General features: G+C 34.7%; 2 long non-coding RNA genes across 3 annotated transcripts in view; one reads left to right on the top strand and one right to left on the bottom strand.

Annotated features, from left to right (window-relative positions):
- The window catches only part of LOC143676440 (uncharacterized), a 92,144-nt gene extending 86,377 nt beyond the window's left edge, over positions 1–5,767 (bottom strand). The window contains exons 1-3 of one of the 2 annotated variants that reach the window (XR_013172084.1): positions 5,565–5,767; positions 4,100–4,240; positions 1,467–1,526 (exon numbers count right to left, since the gene is read on the bottom strand). This is a non-coding gene — a long non-coding RNA (uncharacterized LOC143676440). The remainder of the gene's footprint in view (positions 1–1,466; positions 1,527–4,099; positions 4,241–5,564) is intronic. The other variant, XR_013172085.1, reaches the window with a different exon arrangement.
- A 492-nt stretch (positions 5,768–6,259) lies between these two features.
- LOC143676439 (uncharacterized) overlaps positions 6,260–23,356 on the top strand; it is a 32,903-nt gene continuing 15,806 nt past the window's right edge. The window contains exon 1 of the long non-coding RNA XR_013172083.1: positions 6,260–6,338. This is a non-coding gene — a long non-coding RNA (uncharacterized LOC143676439). The remainder of the gene's footprint in view (positions 6,339–23,356) is intronic.

Here is a 23,356-nt window from a genome sequence, read left to right as displayed (position 1 = left end):
CTACGTAAGATGGGGGGAGATGGGAAGAGCAACAGAAAAGGCAAATTGCAATTTGTGATATAGCATTGCTACTCAGAAGTTAGAAAACAGGCTCACGATGCAAAGCTGTCATAACTGGGCTCCCAGATCCCAGTTGGGGATCTTGGAGTAACTGTGCTGAGCTCCCAATATGAAGGTATTGATGCTGTTACAGAATTAAGCCAATAGTTTACAGGGAGAAGGTAGAGTCATGGATCATAGCCATGAAGACCCAGCAAGCAGGAGCAGAGGGAAAAGAAATGGGAGAGAAATAATAGGGAGGCTGGCATTAAATGCCTGTTTTTATTTCCATTTTAGAACAAAATGTCCATGATTATGTGAGATAAGTAAATCAAATCTCAAAAAAAGTTTTATAGAAGGATATTTGTAAATCCAAAGATAACTCATTTACAAATAAAAGAAATGAGTAGTTTTAACTCCCAAATATTCCGAGGAGTGGGTCTATCAGAGTTTTTAGTTCTGTTTTCAATCTATTTGCATGCATAATATTTAAGTTACCGTATAGTCATTTGATGAGTATTACCTGAATGCAAGTGGTAGTTCAAAAAATTTTCAAATAATTACCCTTTTTAATTTAACAATTTCCTATAATTGAATCAATCCAGCTAATCATTCTGTATTAAAATAGAGTAGCCTATAATATAGGCTTTGCTTACTGATTAAATGCCTTTTGCTCTCTGTACTATAGAAACTATGTGTTATAACACTCAATAAATGGTAGCTATAAGTATCATCATGGTCGGATGTCATACAATTTTTCCTAAAGTGTTTTGAAAGTAAGTAGTTATAAATGTTATTAATGTCAGCGTTACACTTTTTCCCAAGCACCTCATTCAGTAATTAAACACATTCAGATAGAACAGAGCATTGAGGTAAATGCTGATTATAAATTAATACATAGGTGATATAAAGAAATAGTAAGTATATGAGGAAGAAGGACATTTCAGAGTGGAAAAAAACCTTAGAGATTTCCTGTAAATATGTTTTAAATTAATTATTTAAATTATTTTCTATTACCTGAAGTGAAAGAAAAACAGAAGGATTTGGGTGGGGTAGTGTGGTGTGGGTAGAAGAGAAAAAAGTATCCAGAAACACAACCTTAAGGAAAAAACTACACATCTAAAAGCTAGATGGGAACAAGCTTGCCATCTACAGAAGTCAAAATCTCTGGTGTTTGGGAAGGCATTGATTCAACATTGTACTGTGACAGAAAAAAACATTATACTTTTTTAAGTATGTCAGTTCTTTTATAAAGAATCCATGATTTTTAGTCACTGAAAAATAGTTTTCACATAAATGAAAAAAAAATAACTGGGAATATACTTTTTAAAAGAAGAATGCAATAAAGTGCTATAACTTTTATTTTTCTACCCTTATATAGCATTCTGCTTCTGAGATAAGAATTAATACATCAATCTGTTACTTACTTAGGGGGAAATTTCTTGACACATGGAAATGAACTCCAGGTGGAAATCAGTTTCAGGAACCTGGAGAGAAATATATGAAATGATAGAATAATCTTTTAATCAAAAATTTTTAAAATGTCCAGCAATGTTATTTAGTTCTGAATTAACACAGTTTCTAGATTTGAACAACATTGTAAATGCAGTGTGATTAGAAGCCCTCTTTCTCTCCTGTCTCAGTTGTTTTTGAACACAATCAAACTGACAAGTATCCTAGGAGTTATACTTACAGCAGATGGTCTCTGTATTCTCTCCATCAGCTGTCCTGAGCTCCAAGAAAATAAGATAAAACAATTTCATACTTGTCATTAAGACTTTCAGGCACAATGTTCTATTGAATTATTTTTAAATGATGATTATTATTTCCAGAAAGCAGCTGTTGCCCCAATAAAAATACATGGAAATATAAACATGGTTGCAAAGGGTTACAAAGACTGTTCGCTTGCTTTAAAAAGTCTTTTAAACATCTGTAATAGTTTATGGTTTCTTTTATCTAACTTTAATATATACTTTACTTCTAAATATACTATCATGAAGAATATGACTCTATTGAACAAATTAAATTGCTTCAAGAGTCTTTCATTTCCTGTTCTGAAACAATCCATTAAACAACCTACAATTTACTAAAGTAAATGCAGGAGAAATGCTACATTTTCCTGCAAATACTTTAATAATCTTGAACATGCACTGTTTTAATATCATATCCTGTAGTCATACTGGCTTGATTTTATTTTAGAAGACATAATAATGAGAAAAGAGTTAAGAAAGTGTCTTGAAATTTTGCTATAATTCTCAGTTTCTACATAGCAATAATTTATATTTAACCAAAGGCAGTAGATTGGGGGTGAGGGTTATTTTCAGAAGAGGTAATCTAGCTGCAAGTATAAGGAAACAAAATGCTTTTATAAAATGAAATCTTTAGCACTTTGAAAATGCTTTTAGTAAGGCTGCACTTAAGCTGTTGATATTACATCCACATTATAGATTAAAGTTATGTGAATGAGCAAAAATCATATAATTTATTGCGTTTTTCTTTGCAAAATGCCTTACTTATTAATAGAAAATTAAACCAGTTTCTATTAGCCAACCGAATTAGTCATCCTTCTGTATTCCTCACTCTATTTTCATTTCTAAATTGAATATTTCAAGTACCAAAAATATTTAAATTAGGATAGCACTATTTTATAAATTAAATTGGCAATGTAAATACATAAATATGATATCTGCAGTAAAAAATCCTGCTTAGCCTTCAACTCCCTCTCTTTTCCTGATGCATATATTTCTCCTCAACCCCAGAACAGGTTCAGACCCTAGCAACTAGAAAAATTAATGGTATTTAGTACCTATAATAAATAGGTACTAACTCATTAACTTAATCATGGAAGAACAAAGCATAAGCCATACATATGTTTGCATTAGAAATTTATTTGGTTCAAAGTTCAATTATTTTCAAAAATTTCTATCCATTGTCTCTATATTGGTGAACTATCTTAAAAAAGGGGTCAACAATTAACTATAATTATATGATGAAACACAATATAAACATGTCAACATTTTCTTGATAGTGCTTAAATAGTAATGTAATGTCTTAATTATTGTTTTAGTTTGGATTCCCTGAAAGCACACCCAGAGGCAAAGATTCCAGTGGAAATAATTTATGTGAGAGATAATACAGGAGAAATGAGAGTGGTGGAAAGTGTAAGAAGTATGTCAGTAAAGAGTGGATTATCAAGCAAACATTCCTGCAGGCAACTGGAACTTAATCCCATTTGGGAAGTCTGGGACTCAGTGTAGAACATATAATTTGGAGTTTTTCGCTCTAAGGAGCTTGAAAGCTGTGCTACTTCCAACCAAAACTCATTGTTTATTGACTGAGGGGTGTTCAGGAGGGGCTGGTTAATCCCTTGGCTCAGCCAGCCAAGCCCACATATGGGCACAAGGTCCTCTTTATGCCATAGAGAGCCCTCTGTGATGGCAATTTTGATGTGTCAATTTAACCAGATTATGGTCTCCAGTGATTCAATCAAATATTAATATAGTTTTATGGCTGCTATGGGACTTTACAGACGTAATTAAAGTCCTTAATCAGGTGATGTTAAATAAGGGAGATTAGCTTAGAAAATCTGAGTGGGCTTGACTGAAATCCTTGGAAGATTTAAATAGTAGCCTGAGAGAGAAAATAAATTCTGCCTATGGACAAGCAATTTGGATCTGGCCCAAGGGCTCCAGCCTGTGTCCTTCCTTTCCTGACTCTGCCTGGCCTCTGGATTTCAGACTTGCTCAACTAGCTCCCTCCTACAGTTGTATAAGATGATTCCTTAAATACACGGACACACACAAACATATATACATATATGTTTGTATATATACACATACATACACACACACATATTGGTTCTGCTTCTCGGGTTGAATCCCAACTGATACTCCTTCTGAAAAAGATGCTGTTGCTGGCATTTGAAAATGAGCTGAGGTGCATGAAAATGCTGTGTCCAGTAGTTTTAGAAGGGACACTGAGAGTACCTTCAAACTACCCAGATACATTCATATCCCACATTTCAGTCTATCACTGATTCTCCAAGGTGACTACTAATTACCTTTTCTTAAAATGAGATTTACACACTGCCTTTCTCCCTATGTGGGACATGACATCCAGGGTTGAAAGTCTCCCTGGTGATGTGGGAGATGACTCCCAGGGATGAATCCAAAACTGGCACCATGGGATCTACAATTCCATCCTGATCAAAGGGTGGAAAAGAAATATAATTAATGAAGTATTAGTGGCAGAGAGAGCTCGAATAGAGTCAAAAGGCTACTCTGGAGTTTGCTCTTATGCATGCTTCAGATAGACCTTGCTACCTATCATAACCTGCCAACCCCCTAACAGGACTATTCCAGCCAATCCTAAAGAACACCTAGGGCAATATATAAGATTCCACAAGGGTTCTTCTAGGCACTAGAATAACTTTCCAGAACCTACAACCTCCATATTTGTCCCTGGTCCAGATAAGTCCTGAAACCTAGCCCAGCCTCTCCAGAACATCAGATAGTTCCATCTCCCTACCCCATGTTAGTGACAGACCCTTTCAATATCAAATATTTAGAATTGCCATAGCCCTAACAGCCCTAAAGAGAGGTATGGGAAGATCAAAGGTGATGGTGAAATTATACAGAGAGGATAGGATTTAACAAATGGATATGAATGCTGAATCATTAAATTGATATCTCTTTTAGTATCTAATATTTTAGAGTGACTAGAAGTAAAAACCTAAAATTGTGAAATTGTAACCCATGTCACTGTCTGAAATATGTTCTAAAACTGTGGTGCTGTGCTTTGAAATTTATTGCTTTTTTATATATATGTTATTTTTCACAAAAAAAGAAGAAAAAAAGTCAATTATGATGATAAAAAAAATTTAAGCCCTCTAGTTTCCTATATTCTGGAGCAGCTAGAAGGAAAAATATGAGAGGATTGTATGGTAGCCCATGACAACCTCTGGGATGTGTCCTGTAACCACTTATTTAAGAGTGCTTTGAAATGTTTGCTTTTTTTATTTCTTTGCTTTGTATATATGTTATACTATGCCATAAAAAAAAGTTTTAAAAAAATCAGATTTAAATAATGAGGTTTAGATGAATAAGCTACAGTAATTGCTGCCGCTTGGGTCCTAAGGATGGAACTGGTATTTGGCGTTTTCCTCCTCTATCCTATACTGGGTATCCCTCACCTATTAAGCCAGCTATTGGCCTCAGTAGCTTGTCCAGTAGGGTATCTCAGATCTTCATTCCTAAAGCTTCTGACATCCTGGTACTGGTATGCTGTAGTTGACTTGGCCCTAATATTTGGTCTAGAAGCAACAGCGATGGTGGTTGAAGTTAGATCTTGGGAATGACAAACATTTTAGAAGTCTTCTACCTCAGAGGACGCCTTTGCATAGTCTCCAACCAAAGGGACTTTGATATCTTCTACCAAGAGGGAGAAGGTCACTTATGACAGCCCAGAGGATTCATGATAATTGAGGGGTTTCCTGAGTATATTAGCAAGCAAGTTATGATATACACCTCAGAATCGTCCTCTGGAAAAGTAGTGGAGTTGGTGTACTATGCAACTGCTTCTGTCAGTAATTGGTTAGGCTGATGGAAAATGTTTCTGTTTTCTAGAATTTCTGGCTTGCCATTGACATAGGTGGTAAATTCTCTTGTGGCTAGAAAAAGCCATTATGCAAAGTGGCACAGGTGTTGGCAGTTGTTAGTCAGGAGGCCTGCAAAAACAAAACAAAATAAAGTATAGTAAGTGATTAGGGGATATGGATGGGACATCAACAACATCTGCTACATTTAGTCTAAAAAAACAGTGTTGTGTATTCAACATAATATCTTTCAGTCTTTGGTTAACTGAGAAAGATTTAGTTTATTGAAGAAAAGTGGCAAATGAGAGATACCAAATAGTGAACATTAGATAAGGAAGAACGTGGCACATCTAATAATGCCATATCAAACAATTTATTTAACATTGTTGGGTCTAATGATTAGAAAGGACTATGTTTCTATAGTTAGACAAATCCTTAGTTAAATGCACATGAAACACTTTATAATTTCAAGGAGGATGAAAACTAGCATGCAACTAGAGAAAACTTGGATAAGAATACTGATAACTCATTGATCATAATAGCTGAGAAAGTTGAGCATACAAGTAAAAACTGAAGATCAGTTAGTAAATTCGGTAAGAGATTACAGGCGAAGAGTAGCATTCCGAATGTTTATTACCTCACTGGAATAAGCAGCAAAGTTGGCAGCTGAGAATGAGGAAGAAGGAAGCAGTTTTGAAATTTTGAGGTGGTATGCTTTCTTCTCTTAAAGAGTAGGTGATTTGCTTCCCTGGGGATAATATAGTAAGATTCTTAGACAGAGGTAAGGGGCCACTTGAATAATTAATTCAAAGTGAGACTGGGTGGCATGGCAGTGTGCTTTCTTCCAGCTGAGCCCAGCTGCTCTGGTTTGAGGTAAGCAGGAGATTTGGCCAGACAAGTGGGATGAAGGGAAAGGGAGGAAGGGCTGTATATTTTTAAAGGATGACAATAAAATGCTATCTGGGTGGAGAGAACCAGGACATGAGATGGGCACTGGACAGTGAAATGGTGGTATACCCAGTGAATTAGAGTTCCCTGTGGAGTATGGGAATAAGTATGCTAAGGATACTAGAGGAAGTGACCTTGGGACAATTAGGAGAAGATACTTAGAGAATGATATGCTTAAACTGACTTTTTATTTTAAGGGGTGTGGTTATTGGTATTTTTTTTTTAATGTAGGTTATGCCTTTGAAAGTGAGCGGCTGAAATGTGGATGAAGAAATGATCATTGGAGCTTAAAAAGTCGATAGCCATTTTGAAAGGATTAATCACATATGAGATGAAATCAGAAAAATCTTGGCAAGAAAAGTGGTGGAGAAAAGTGACAAGTCAAGAGTTTATCTCTTTTGTTCAAATTAATTCTAATTTTAAACTTTATTATCACTGTGCTTTGTTGAGAATGACAACAAACACAAATTATTCAGAGTATGAAGGAAAAATGGAATCAAACTGCCTTTTCAGGTCATGTTAACTCTGCCATTCTGAATTTTATAATGTAGCTGTTAGAACAATACATCTTCCAATCATGCATTCTGTTGAACTCATTAGGCCAAATTACTACCTTTCTAGAATGTGATCTCTTTTAGTGATGACTGCAACTTTGATTATAACCACCATATAATCAGCAGTTGTATGGTGCTTATAGGATAGGCGAGGAGTCCTGCAAAGAGTAAGAAAAGTGACTCCATTCAGGAAAGAAGGTCCATCCCACCTCCAGCATGGCTTAAGACCAACTTGAAAGAGTACAATCTTAGTACATCTATCACAGTCAAGAGAGGTCATCAATCAAAAGAAACTGTTAGCTCTGGGGAATGATGGTCTTCAAGTCTTGCATAAGAGATGAGCTTTGGTAGCCTGAAGGACTGTCCTCTCCCAGACAAATGGGAGGGAGCTTACTGAATGGTAATAGTTGGGGTATGGGTATCAGGGGAATGCACATAGGATAAAGAAGACCTGTCAACACCCAGAAGTCCTCAAGTGTTATAGAATTGCAAAGGGAACATGGATGGGCAAAAAACAAATAAGCTCACACACTTAGTATTAAGGGAAATCCAATAACAGCACAGAACACTGAACTACTGTGTGCAGAGGTGAAAGTAGCAAAAAAATCACTATATCAGAAGCATTCCAGTTTCCGAATCTCACACAATCCTACAAAAGCAATAATGTTCCAGGCAGCAGAAACAATCCATTTACCAGGCTAACCTACTAGATGTACACCCAGCCGCAGTGAGTCTGAATAACCATAGGCATACCAATTCCTGAGTTCCTGAGGATATCGAGTGAACTCCAAGAATGAGAAGGAGGAGTATGGAGTGTTCCCAGGTGGAGAGACAAGGATCAGAGACCAAGAAATTAAGCTTTTCTACTCCCATTGATTAGTCACTAGGTCTGGGCCACTCATGAATTTGGTGGCGGTAGACTTCTATGTCTGCAGCAATCTCTAAAGAGGGCTGAGACCAAGGGCTAGTTGCAGACAGAATTCTCAGCAGCTGGGATATTTAGTAAGTACTCCATACCTGGAGCGGAATCTGAACAGCACATCCCAGTAATCCATACAGGCAGTGTTTTTAATTTTTATTTACTTTTTTAGAGAAGTTGTAGGTTTACAGAACATCTTGCAGAAAATAGAAAGCTGCCATTTAACCCATTCTTAAACACACAGTTTTCCCTATTATTAACCCTCCACATTAAGGTGGTACCTTTCCTAAAATTGAAGAAACAATATTATTATAAATATACTATTAGCTATAGTCCATAGTTTATATTAGGGTACACTACTTTTTTTATATAGCCCTATGTTTGTTTGATCTTTAAAATTTTTATTCTAATATAAAAAAAAAAACAAAAAACTAAATGTCCTCTTTTAACCAGATTCAAATATATAGTGTAGTGGTATAAATTACATTCAGTGTTGTGCTACCACCAAAAACCATTAACAGAGCCATTCCATCACTCCAAACAAACTCTATTCCAACTAAGCATTAATGCTCCATTCTTTACCACCACCCTAGGCCCTGATAACCTGAATCAAGTGTCTGACTTTATGAATTTACTTATTCTAATTATTTCACATCAGAGAGATCATACACTGTTTACCCTCTTGTGTCTGACTTATTTCATGAAACACCATGTCTTTCAGATTCCTCTGTTTGTTGCATAATTTAGAACTTCATTCCTTTTTCTGGCTGAATAATATTTCATTGTATGTATAAATCACATTTCGCGTATCCATTCATCTGTTGAACACTTGGGCCACTGCCATCCTTTAGTAACTGTAAATAATGCCACTGTGAACATCGGTGTGCAAATATGTGCTCAAGTCCCTGTTTTCAATTATTTGGTTATATGCATAGAAGGGGAATTGCTGGGTTGTATAGTAATTCTATGCTTAACTTTCTGAAGAGCCACCAAACTGTTTTCAATAAAAGCTGCACAAGTTTACGTTCCCACCAGCAATGCATGAGTGTTCCTATTTCTCCACATCCATTCCAATACTTATTTTCCAATTTTTAATAATAGCTATTCTAGGATGTGTGAAAAGGTATTTCAATGTGGTTTAAATTTGCGGTTTCTTAATGGATAATGATATTGAGAAGGTTTTCATGTCGTTTTTGGTTATTTTTATGTCCTCTTTGGAAAAGTCCTTTGCTCATTTTTAAATTGGGTTGTCTTTATGTTGTTCAGTTGTAGGATTTCTTTATATATTCTGGATATTAAACCCTTGTCAGATATGTGGTTTCCAAATACTTTATGCCATGCCATAGGTTGTCTTTTTACTTTCATGATGAAGTCCTTTCATGTACAGAAATTTTTCATTCTGGTGAAGTCCCATTGATATTTTTTTTCCTTTGGATGCTCCTGCTTTGGTGTAAAGTCTAAGAAATTATTGCTTAACACAAGGTCCTGAAATGCTTGTCTATGTTTTTTCTACTTTCGGCTCTTATATTTATGTCTTTCATCCATTTGAGTTAATTCTTCTTATATATTGTGAGGTAAGGATCCACCTTCACTCACATGGATATCTAGTGTTACCAGCACCATGTTTTGAAGGAATTATTCATTTCCCATTGAGTGAACTTGGGATCCTTGTCAAAAATCAGTTGGCCATAGATGTGAGGTTTATATCTCAATTTTCATTTCCAGTCCATTGGTTTATATGTCTGTCCTTGTGACTCTATGTTTCTCTTTTGATTGCTGTAGCTTTGTAATAAATTTTAAAATTGGGAAGCGTGGGTTCTTCAGCTTCATTCTTCTTTTTCAAGATATATTTTGGCTATTCTGTGTCTTTCTCACCCTCCATATAAATTTGATGATTGGCTTTTCTATTTCCACAATAAAGACTGTTGGAATCTGTGTTGGAATTACAATGAATCGGTAAATTATTTTATGTAGAATTCACATTTAAACATTATGTAGTCTTCAAACCCATGAACAAAGAGATTTCTTCCATTTAAATCTTCTTTGTTATTTTGTGGTAATTTTTAAATTTTTGCTTTTAAGTCCTTTACATACTTGGTTAATTTTATTCCTAGATATTTGACTATTTTTAGCTGCCATTGTAAAGTAAATATTTTCTTGAATTCCTCTTAAAATTGTTCGTTGGTAGTCTATAGAAATACTATTGATTTTTGCATGTTAATCTCATACCCTGCCACTGTGCTGAATTCAATTATTAGCTCTAGTAGCTTTGTTATGAAATTTTCTAATATAGGGTATATTACATGCAAATAGGGAAAGTTTCAATTTTTCCATTGCAATTTTGATGTCTTTCATATATATTTTCTTCCTTAATCTGATAGAACTTCCAAATCAATATTGTATAACAGTGCCAACAATGGGCAACCTTAACATGTTCTGATATTGAAAGAGAAGCTTTCAATATTTTGCCTTTGAATATGGTACTAGCTGTGGGTTTAAAACATCATATGATGTTCAGGGAGTTTTCTTCTATTCCTAGTTTCCTAAATGTTATCAAAAAGTGGTGCTGGATTTTGTTGAATGACTTTTTGCATTAATTGAGATGATCATGTGTTTATTTTCCTTTGCCTTATCAATGTGGTATATTACATTAATTGATTTTATGTGAATCATCCTTTCATATCTGTGATCGATCCCAATTAATCATGGTGGGTGATTATTTTAATGTGCTGTTGGATTTGCTTTGCAAGTATTTTGATGAGTTTTTTGCATCTATATCAATAAGTGGTATTGGCATGTAATTTTCTTTTCTTGTGATATCTTTGTCTGTCTTTGGAATGAATGTGATGTTGGCCTAGTAGAATGAATTATGGAGCGCTCCCTCCTCTTCAATTTTTTCAAAGAGTCTGAGCCGTATTTGTGTTAATTCTTCTGGGAATATTTGGAAAATTGCTCTGTGAAGTCATCTGCTCCTGTCCCAGCTTTTATATTCAGATTATTTTATGTAAGGTGAGGATTGTTTGTAAATTTATATTCCATACAATTCTAACCCATAAAGAGAAATGACAATAACTCTATTTTCCATAACATCATAAATCAGGGCTAGAAGATAATATGAAAATTTAACTCAAACACATACACACACACACACACACACACACACACCAAAACAAAAACAAAGGCAGAGACAAGGGCACCAGGAGCTCAGTTGTAACAATGCAAGTTATAGAAAGAAAGTTATAAGAACCTGAAAAATGAAATGAAATGAAGCCTAAGAAATACTGAAGAAGAAACACCACTGATGTACTGACCAAGAAAAATACCTGCATTTATTTTAATACAGTAATTAAAATTTATAGCTGAACTGTTGAATAAATGCCTTTATTGAAAAAGACATTATAAAAATGGTTTATTTGTTTTTGTTTTATTAAATTTACTGATATAAAACTTCTTATTTTGAAAATGAGATTGTTTTATAATAATTCACTAATTTATTTTAAAAAGACCAGTGATGCCTTTAATAATTCTTAGCACTTTTAATTTGAAACAAATAACTAGTATTCTTTTCTTTCCCTCCCTCAAAGCAGCCACAACTGAGACAAAAGATCTCATTTCTTGTATTTTTTAAATTTTTTGAAATATGGCATGAGGTGCTTACAACTCCATGCTAAGCATAGAGAGCCCAGAAAGACTCTTGGTTTATAAGCTCCAGCCAGTAGAATAATTAAGACATTCAGACAAGGCCAAGGGATGTTGGATAGAGGGTAAAATCAGTGAAGACTGACCCTTTCTTGGCCTCACTTTCCCAGTTTGTAAAATGAAGTTCAGAAATTAAATAGTTCCTCCTAAGGAAGGTATTGGTGAATTTCTCCCCACTATAAGAAAGAAGCCTATAATTTCTTTTTTCTCTCCTTTTGTTGTTTTATCTGTTTGATATAGATTAGTGATTTTCAATTGTTAATATGCATCACAAAATCTTGGTATGTTTCTTTAAAATACTTGCTCCCAAATTCTTAATCCAGAAAATTCATGTCAGTAATTCTACAACAGGACCTGCAGCAATATGCAAAGAAACAAGTACCTGGTTTTTTCTCACACTAGTGGAACAAGCATCACATTATAGACTGTCCGCCACTTTAGCATGGGCTAAGATCTGAATTTGCTTAGGATGGAGCTTCCAATTGTGTAAATATGCAAGAAATGAAGAAGTTGGAGGTGTGATATATTAAAAACCAAAGTTCTACTGTAGAACAAATCTGAATTCATGGGTGTGCTGGTTTGAAATGATGTATGTATTCCAGAAAAGCCGTGTTTTAATCCTAATTCCGTTTTGTAAAGGCAGCTGTTTCTTCTAATCCCTAATCATTATTGTATGTTTGAAACTGCAATCAGATCATCTCCATAGAGATGCGATTTAATCAAGACTGGTTGTTAAACTGGATTAGGTAGAGGCATGTCTCCACCCATTTGGGTGGGTCTTGATTAGTTTCTGAAGTCCTGTAAAAGAGGAAACATTTTGGAGAAGGCTAGAGATTCGGAGAGAGCAGAGAATGCTGCAGCACCGTGAAGCAGAGAGTCCATGAGCCAGGGACCTTTGGAAATCAAGAAGGAAAATGCTTCCCAGGGAGCTTCATGGAACCAGAAGCCAGGAGAAGAAGCTAGCAGATGATGCTGTGTTCACCATGTGCCCTTCCAGCTGAGAGAGAAGCCCTATGTTCACCATGTGCCTTCTCACTTGAGAGAGAAACCCTGAACTTCATTGGCCTTCTCTAACCAAGGTATCTTTCCCTGGATGCCTTTAGACCTGTTTTAATTGGGACATTTTCTCAGCCTTAGAACTGTAAACTAGCAACTTATTAAATTCCCCTTTTTAAAAGCTATTCTGTTTCTGGTATATTTCATTCCGGCAGCTAACAAACTAGAACAACGGGATAGAGACTGAATTATTTTGATTCTTGAATAATGTTGTTGTTGTTTTGTAAAATGCATGAACTTTTGTTGAATTGTTTTGAACACTTCTGTTCTACTCTACCCAAAGAGGTTAATAACAAGTACTAATGCATTTATTAGTTGAGGGAGTTTGAAAATTTGGGAAGCACTATTCATAATACTGGTGTAAATCAATGATATGCCTTGAATTTAGATTATCTGACCAAACTCTTAACTAGGCTCTTTTATAAAAGTTGTTTGTTACAAATAAAAGAAAAGTGATGTTTAGTTTAGAAATAGAAGCACTAAAATAGCATCACTCATCGATTACAAATGAACTAAAATTATGTAGATGAATGAAACAAACTAATATTCCACATGAAGACAATACTCAACTTGGTACTTATTTTCTCTCAATAGAAATCACCTTTTTCTTATATATTTGAAATGTATTACATAAGAGTGATCACTTGTTTAGTCATTAAATTTTTCATATTTTTAAAAAAATGTTATATTCATAATCATATGTATACCTTATAATATAAGCTACATGCTAAACATTTATTCAGTGTGCTACTCAAAGTTTGTATATAATTGAATTTTTCCTTAAAAAAGTCTTCCCACTGAAACATTTTTGGATTTTAAAGGCAGTCTATTTTTATTCATTGCTAAAGAACAAAATATTGTGAAGGAAACAAAAAAAGCACTTGAAATTTCTGAATATTAACTATTTAAAGAGAAAAGTCAAATAGAATATACGGTACAGTGATTTTAAAAAATCCATTTGCAAGGAGAGAAAGAAAAGGATTTGTGGAAAGATAAAAAAGTGGAATGAATGAAAGAAGGTCAAATGTTAGTAGAGGCAAGAAACATGTAATAGAATGTAGAAAACATTACAAATGCCATTTGGTCCTGTCACTCTTAACAGTAATAATCCTTAATTACTTAGGACCTCACAAACTTGTCTTAATTATTTTTACTATTATATTATGTCAAAATGTTTTTTAAAAAATAAATAACATTAATGGATTTCTGGTTTCAGCATGAATGGATTTCAATAATTAATGCTATCCAATTGCTTTTTTATTTCACAGTATTTATAAAATTACTACGTTTTATCATACAGGTTTTTTAGACTTTGCTAAATTTTCTAGATGTTTATTGAAAGCTATTTTCAATGACTACAGTTACTTTGTGATAGACTACTCCATATATGCCTTTTATCTTGCTTTCAAAACCTGTTTATTCACAGTAAAACGATCCAGTTAAATCCTACATTTGCTTTGTTAAATTTTAATTTCAAAATTGTATTTTTCTTGTAACAAAAGGAACACTGGATTGTATAAATTCTATTTCTTTTTTATTTTTTGTATGCTGTGTGCTGGGGGTCACATTTCATTCTTTTTCCATGTGACTGTCTTGTTATTGCAGCACCATTTTGTTTGTTTGTTTGTTTTTGGTGAAAGAAATTGAATCAGGGTCTCCTGCATAGCAGGCGAGCATTCTACCAGTGAACCACCCATGAACCCTAAGATTATATATTTTAAAGTTACTCATGGAATTTGAATTTTATTGTTTGACAAAGTTTTATTAGTCACTCTAAAATCTCTTCTTTTGATGTGGGATATGTTAGTAAATGATAATTGGGCACATATATTTTCCCAGATGAGAAAAGTTCTATGGATTGCCTACACAATGGTGACATTTTTTCTTTAATATTAATAAAGGTAAGATTTTGCTGAAAACATGACAAATCCAGTGGATTCTAATTAAAATTACAAATGTGTAGTGTCACAAAAATGAAAAGAAATCCTGCTATTTAGTAAATCATGTTTCATTAATTTCTAATCACATTTCATTATATCAGATTATGCCATCCAAGTAGATGACCTCCAACATTGTTTGATTTCTCACATTAGAAGCTCTTTCATAGAAGCTTACAATAAGTTAAAAGATAAAGTTGTAGGGAAATCTGAGAGAAGCAAAAACAAACAAACAAATAAACAAATGTATTATTTTACCAACTACAACCAGCAAGATATTTTGAAACTACAAAACACAAACATAATCTCACAAAGTTTTTCATGGTTATTAACTAAAGCAGCCAAATTAAATCATTCATCAGACCCAAACTCTCCTATGCCTGATGTTGTTAGGTCACTCACCCCCTGTCTAGGCAAGTCCTTGTGTTTTCTTGCCATCTCGCTTGAACATTGCCTTCTACAGTTTCCTAATTCATTTTATTTCTTTCTTTCTACTTCATCTTAACTGATCTGAAGGTCATCTCTTTTGCATATAACTGCATCTTTTAGCCCTATCTCTTAATATTTAACTAGACCAATGATTGTCATATTGGAATTGTCTCTTCTCTTCAAATCATCTTCATATGTGTTTATCTGTATATTTCTCTTAACCGTTTTTTGTGTATTGCCTCTGTAGTAGAGAAAGACACAAAGGCAATGATGCTGACAAACATAAATGCACCTAGAATGAATGCCTTTTCTTCAATTCAATGACTTCGTATGCAAGCAGCATTAACTCTGTCTTTTCACTAGATGATTAAAATTTTATGTCAAATCTTTTCATATCTTGTATTCAATAGGTTTTTTCATTCCTTACTTCTCCGAGAAAGCCTCCAAATTTATCCAGTTGCCTAAGCAATCAAAATCTGTATGTGTTCTTTACACAGGACAAGAATATGTTCCTACATCACCAAATTTCAATACCCATTTTATCCGATTTTCAGTAGATTCTTTGCAGAAAAGATCTATGACATTCAGTGAAGAGAAAAATTACATTTTATTAATCTCAGAGGAAACTTTCTAAACAATACAAGCTTAATTGCCTCATTCTTTAAGATATTTTGAATATCTTATAAAGAAATAAACATAAATCTAAAAAAACTAAATAAATCTAAATATAAATCTATACAAAATAGACAGCAATAAACATTACTGAAATTAGATTATGTTGCTGGCACTTTGATAGTTAAAATTTAGTGAATCCTAATTAATATAAAAACTCTAACAGGGAAAATAAAATGAAACAACACAAGAAATATTGAAATGTTTAGTTATCAAATCCTTAACAAAAATAGAATAGCCTCACTGTGTGATATAACTTGTAGCCTAGCATAATAGGTAGGATCACATGTTTGAAAGTAAGACACACATGCTTTAAAATCTCAGATCTTTTGCTTTCTGTATAGATTCTGATGATCTCTACTTCTTAAGTCCAGTTTGAAAAACAGTTATAAATATTTTGTGTAACCTGGGATCAATTAGTTACTGTTTGAATCTCAGTTTTTATTATCTCTAAGAAAGGAACGATAATCCCCACCCCATAAATTCATGATAATTACATGAAATCACATATATAAAGCAGCAATACATTGACAAGCAAATAATAAGCACTCCATAAGTGTTAGCACATATATATGTTTGTCTTTATATCTAGAAGTATAAAAATCCATATGAACTACAATAATTTCACTTTTCCTTTTTTCTTGGGGGGCAGGGGTGGTGCATGGTCTGGAATTGAACTCGGATCTCCCCTAAGAAAGGTGAGCATTCTACCACTGAACCACCTGTGCACCCTTAGTTTCAACTTTTGAAATATTCTTATAGGTCTTACATTTTATGTGTCACACATACTATTCAATCATTAAATTTGTTTGATGTGCATTTCAAATCAACGTGTTCTCAGTAGTATTTTATAGTTTATCATCAAAGTTTTGAAGAAAAATTGAGATAACATTCGATAAATTATTCTAATTCTTCTAGTATGTTCTGCTACCAGACACAGTTCTGACTTTCCAATCTTATAAACATGTACGTACACACACACAAACACACACACACAATGGAAAAATACAAAAGCAGAAATCTGATATTATAAGACCACTTTTCACCAAGCTCAAACCCAGAAAGATTGGATTAAAAACTTCTCTTGACAGTGTTCCTGAAATGTACATTACTGAGCATGGTTACTACAAATAGGGATAAAGGTCTCTAATTCCTCCTTAGCTCTGAGCTCCCCCATTTTGAGGTCTATGGTGCCAAAGAAATTGTCCCCTCTTCCTGTTATGCATGGTGCTATTCTTGTATTGGAATACTGTATTGCCTTCTACGTGCACCTACATTACTACATTTCTTCTAACATCGTTTGGTTACTTCAACTCCCAGGAAAGTATGTGAAAGGTACCCTAGCCCCCTTAAGTTTTGCTATTGAAAAGTGCAAACACAGGAACAAATGACTAGCCATGTATTCTGGAAAACATTGGTTTTCTTGCGTTGCATTTGTTCAGAAAATCAGAGAATAAATTCATGAGAGTAAAAAAGAATAAAGCTACTTCATTCTAGCAGAGCTTTACTACGTAGGAAAGCTTATTCCTGGGAATCAGTATAGCAGCTGTGCAGATCAGGCATAAGTCTTGCTATAAATATAAGGGATTTGACAAACATCCATGTGAGAGAGATTATGCAGCCAAGAGCAATTTGTGAATTGTGTCTCTGGACCAAAAGGAGTCTGACTGAACCTCTAACTTGCAGATATAAAAACAGGACAACAATATGGGGATTATTATCACTAACAATTGTTAGGACAGATGCATGGGTTTTGAGAAAGCAGAAATAAGAGCTGACATAAAATAATCAAACAAATAAAATATGTTTACCCATATGTATGATATGATAGCTAGATAGTTAAATGATTAATTTAGGTATTTACATTTGTCACCTCTATAAGCATGACTGAGTGAATAAATGATTGATTTTTATAAATGAAAAATTGCTGATGCTACTGGGCTTCAAGATAAAATTTTTCTCAAAAAGCTTCACATCCACACTTCTCATTCTCCACACCATCACCACCCATCCATACACATTCTGGGAATGGAAGAGTTTGATATGTGTAAATGAGATTAAATGTTACTCTATCTGCTAAAAGCAACCAACCACTGAAGTTTATTTATGTGCTGGATAATTCTATTTTCAAATGTGAGGATTTAGACATGTGTTTGTACAAAAACAAATATAAATTCCCTGAGAGGAACACAACAATTTACTTATAGGGAAAACTATAGCTTCCTTATAGATAAAAATTTAAGAGGCTTTAGGCAGGGAAGAACTGCCAAGACTGTCATGATACAGAAATACATCAAACTTGCATTGGCCAATGTGATTTACTGGATACATGAACAGACAAGACTTGCCAGGGCACAACCACTTATCTAATTACATAGAGCTTATATTCTTTCACATGTGTCTGACTACCCTTCAACTGAACGTTCAAAATCATGAGTTGTCCCATTCTCAATGTATTGCAATCTCTATGTAAGCAACACAGTAATGAGTTTTAAAACTTAGACTAATTGATCCTGTAGTTAGTGTTCCGTTTTGCATCAGATATACTATTCATAATATCAATAATACCTGCTGTCGAAACTTTTACATTACCTCATTTACACAAGACAGAAACTTCACAATTACATGTTTCTGCTATTTTTCCTTAAATGTGTATTTAGAGTTGCTAGTTACAGGGCCTATTTTTTTCCTTGTGGTTAATACCCAATATCACCATCTTCAGAAAAGAACAGCTTATAAATTTCTTGAGGAAGTCTGCTCCTGACTAGACTGTTAAAGAATCAGTTCCGTCCTAGAAATGTTCAAATCCTTGTACTTGGAGATAGAGTTCAATGTAGAAAGGTAAAAACAAAACAAAAAACTAGAACAATATCTTTTTTTTTCCTTTTTCATATTGATAATTAAAATGAGCATAAATGGATTACCCAAGTGCTTAAATAACATGGAGATAAGCACCTTATTAATTGATCTTTGATTAAAATTGTCAAAATGGGCATGTTTGCTTGTAATATAGTCTATATGTTGATTGAAATTATATCCTAACATCTGTGACCATGATCACTCTAGTGTGCCTTAAAATAATTGCTATAGCTGCACGGAAAATCATTAATCATTCCATAAAGTCATTTTTCCACATTTTAGAAGGTTTTGCACACATTATAATCTAATGCTTATCTGTCAGATAATATACACTTTTCCCTCGGGATTATAAATTCATTGCGTATATTTAATCATCTACATATTTTTATAATTATGTGTTAAGCTATATGCTACAGAATGTTAGTGTGATAGAAATGCTGATACACATGAATGAGAACTGGAATAAGTTTGTCTTCTAGTTTGAAATGTGCTGGAAAGTGATATGTCAGAAACGGGACAACTTTTAAAAAGGGAAATTTATTAAGTTGCAAGTTTATAGTTCTAAGGCTATGAAAATTTCTAAACTAAGGCAAGGTTGTAAAAAATGTCAAATTAAGGCATCCAGAACAAGATACCTTGATTCAAGAAGGCTAGTGATGTTCAGGGTTTCTCTCTTAGTTGGAATGGCACACGGTGATGTCTGCTAGCTTTCTCTCCAGGCTTCTTCAATGGCTTCCTTTGGGGCATTTTCTTCTCTCATCTCCAGTGGTCTCCAGCCATGAGGGCTCTGTTGGTTCTGCTGGCTGTTGTGGCTCTCAAGCTTTTTCCAAAACAGCCCCCCTTAAAAGGCTCAGTAAGCAACCCACCTTGAATGGGTGGAGACACATCTCCATGGAAACTATTTAATCAATTGATTCTGGAAGCATGAATAAGCAAGCTGATTTGTGGCATTTGAAAGTCAGGCCAAGAAATGTAGGGTAGAGATGGTAAGAATTCATTAGAATGACTTTTAAAGCTGTTGGATTTTATGACAAAAGTCCAATTTAAGGTTGTTAATATGGTTATGAAACACAGGATGAATTGAAGTAAGAACAGATTCAAGTTTCCTTTGTAAATGTGAGGCTTTGGGGGGAGAAATGCTGTTAATCTCTATTCTGGGGCCACAGTTTTATTCATTGGAATATATTTGCTGATAATCAGAAGAATTAATGAACGAGTGAATGGGTAGAAAAATGTGAAGGGAGGATTCTTCTTCTGCCTAGCTTATAGACAGATTGAAAGAATTTCATAACTACCTGAAAAACGTGGAAAAACTATATTTAGAGGAAAGCAAAGTGGTGGATTACCTTGAACCTATAGAAACTGTGTTTGCAGGGCAATCACATGAATTGAAATTCAGAAAGGAATAGTCCTTTCTCCCAAGAAGAAAGGAGTATGGATTTTCACATTGGGCAATGTTTTAGTTTCTCAGCTGCTAGGACAAATATCCTACAATGGGTTGCCTTAACAACAGGAATTGATTAGCTCATAGTTTTGAGGCCAGAAGTCCAAAATCAAGATGTTAACAAGGCTATGCTTTCTTGCCAAACATGTGGCACTGAGGGGCTGATTGTCAGAAATATTTGTTTCTTGGAATTTCTGTCATATGACAAGGCACTTGGTAGTATCCTTTCCTTTCTCTTCCCAGTTCCATTGACTTTCAGCTCCTGGCAGATTCCCATGTCTTCTTTTACCATGTCCAATTTCCTATGCCTATAAGGACTTCAGCCATATTGGATTTAGGTCCCCCCTCAATCTCCTTGGGGACACCTTAATTAAGAACATCTTCAAAGGTCCTCTTTACAAATGGGCCCACACCTATAGGACCAGGGTTTGGAACCTGAATGTGTCTATTGTGGAGAACATACCTCAATTCCTAATAGAGCAAGAAAGAAAAATAGGGCCAACACACAAGCAAGTAAGAAAAAAATGAGCTAAAATTTTAACAAATAGTTGCAGGCTAAGTGTGGGCTAATTTGACACACAGATACAATGAGAATGAGAATTGAGGTAGTTTGAATCCATTCATAGACTTCTGTTCTCAGAACTTTATCACAGGCTCATGGTGCTCACGGGCAAAATCGGACCCAGAGCTGAAAACCAGGAGAACTACACTGCGTGGAGCAGGCATGGAGATCAGCCCCTTCAGGAGAAAACAAATTCTCTCTGTAAGGGCAGTAAGCCCTTAAGGGAGGAGTAGAAAATCCTGCCATCCCCAGTACACAGTGGAGGATACAGGATAAAGCCCTCTACTTCTGGGTAGGGTTAAGAAAATGTCCTGAGCCCAGTATCCTTTCAAAAATGTTATGCTTTCACAAGACCCAGCATAAATACAAGATCGATTTTGGTTGTATGCCATAGGGACAAAGAACAGTAATCCTAAGAAAATTCCTTTCCCATGATTGTGGCAGGAATAGGACAACAGAGAAACCCTTCTCCCTCCTGTATGTCAGAAGAAGCCTAACAAGCACAGAGAACAAGTCTCAGCACCCTGCCATTGGGGAAGGATTGATCCCCGGCGTGTTGAGAAATACTCCTTCTGTTGTGCAAGCAAACATGGGTAGTTGGAGGCTGAGGATAGAGCATGAATATTGAGAAATGCTTTCTGAAGCCCAGCACTCCCATCTTAAATACAAGATATTGTTAGGCTTGTTAAAAGTTTATATTGCAATGAACAAAATAAAGCAGAAACAAAACCCAAACCCACATCAACTCCTGATAAGATTGACTCTGTCCTCCTGTTAACTTCATTAAGAGGAGCAGATATTACAAGGAGTAAATACTATTCACCTCAAATTTACCTATTTTATATGAGATTGCTGACATTTGATGAAAAATTATTGGGTTCCAACACACATATACTCATATACATACAAGATATGGAAAGAAAACAAAACAAAAAACCATTGTTAAGAGGCAAAGGAATGAACAGAGTCATGTTCTGAGATAATCTAGACACTGGGACTATCACACAGGGCATTTCAAATACCTATGTTTAGCATGCTAAAGATCTTTGGGAATCATGAACTTATGTGGTTGGATTGATGATAACTACAAGGAGTCAAATGTAATGCTAGAAATGCAAATGTAGTATCAGAAATGAAGAATATCTTTGAAGAACTCATCAGTAGAAATAAACAGTTACCTTGAGTACAGGTCAACAAAAATCACCCATCTAAAACATGAAGAGAAGAAAAAGCAACAAATCGCATATCCAAATAGTGCAGAAAACCCCAGACAGAATAAAGACTTTTAATACTATTAGTAAAGACGACAATATCTAGACATATAAAATTCAAAATGATTAAAACAAAAGATAAAAAGAAAATCTTGAAGGCAGCCAGAGGAAAAGACATCACTAACAAGTGAACAAAAAAATGAAATGATAGAAGTCTTCTCATTAGAAAATATGCAAGCACAAAGACAATGGAGTGATATCTTTAAAGTACTGGAAGAAAACAAAGAAACAAAACCTATCAACCCATAAGCCTATACCCAGTTATCCACAATTTATAACTGAAGGTAAAATGTGTATTTTCCACAAGAGCAATATAGTTCATGAAATTTATTGCAAGTAGAGTTGTGCTTCAAAAAATTTAAACAAAAAGTTTGTAAGCACAAAGAATATGACTCTAGGAAGAAACATAAATCTACAAAGAGAAATAAACAGCTCTTGGATTGGATAAAGTAAAGGTAGAAATGAAAGATTTTACTGTTTTAATTGTTCTAAAAGATTATATATATCTATATATATGACTATTCATTATAAAACACGCCAAAATTATGTTAGACCATGTGCCAGTTTGAAAGCTTTATGTGCCCTATAATAGCCATATTTTAATCCTGATCAATTTCGTGGAGGCCACTGTTTCTTTTAATCCCTATCAGTAAGTAGACTGGAAACTTGATTAGATTATCTCCACAAAGAGATAACTCACCCAATTGTGGATATTAACCTTTGATTAGAGGGAGATGTGACCCTACCCATTCCAGGTGGGTCTTCATTAGTTTACTGAACTCCTTTAAAGAGGACGCATTTTGGAAAAAGCTTCAGAGCAATGAGAGCGCTGCAAGGGAGCCTTGAGAACCACGAGAGCCCAGGCAGCCAGAGCCTTTGGAGATGAAGGAATATGCCCCCGGGGGAGCTTCCTGACACAAGAAGCCTAGGAGAGAAAGCAACAGACATCGCCAAGTTCATCATGTGCCTTTCCAGTTGAGTGAGAAGCCCTGAGATTCATCAGCCTTACCTGAGTGAAGGTAACCTCTTGTTGGAGCCTTAATTTGGACACTTTTATAGATTTGCTTTAATTTGGATATTTCCATGGCCTTAGAACTATAAATTAGCAATTTATTAAATTTTCCTTTTTAAAAGGATTCCGCTTCTGGTATGTTGTATTCCGGCAGGTAGCAAACTAGAACAGACTATGTAACACATGTATTCAAAATTCTCAATTGTTTTCAATTTCATTAAAAGCTCTCAAACTCTTACAGAAAGCCCTATATAGCAGGGGTGCATAATAATTTCAAACTAGCATGCTCCCTAAAAGTAAAATTTCCCAGGTTCAGTGCAAAAGGGCTGTAAGAAAAGAATTTGACTCCTGATATTTTCCTC

The sequence above is a fragment of the Tamandua tetradactyla genome, chromosome 3, assembly GCF_023851605.1.
Source record: "Tamandua tetradactyla isolate mTamTet1 chromosome 3, mTamTet1.pri, whole genome shotgun sequence".
NCBI lineage: Eukaryota > Metazoa > Chordata > Mammalia > Pilosa > Myrmecophagidae > Tamandua > Tamandua tetradactyla.
This window is presented reverse-complemented; position numbering and strand designations above follow the sequence as displayed.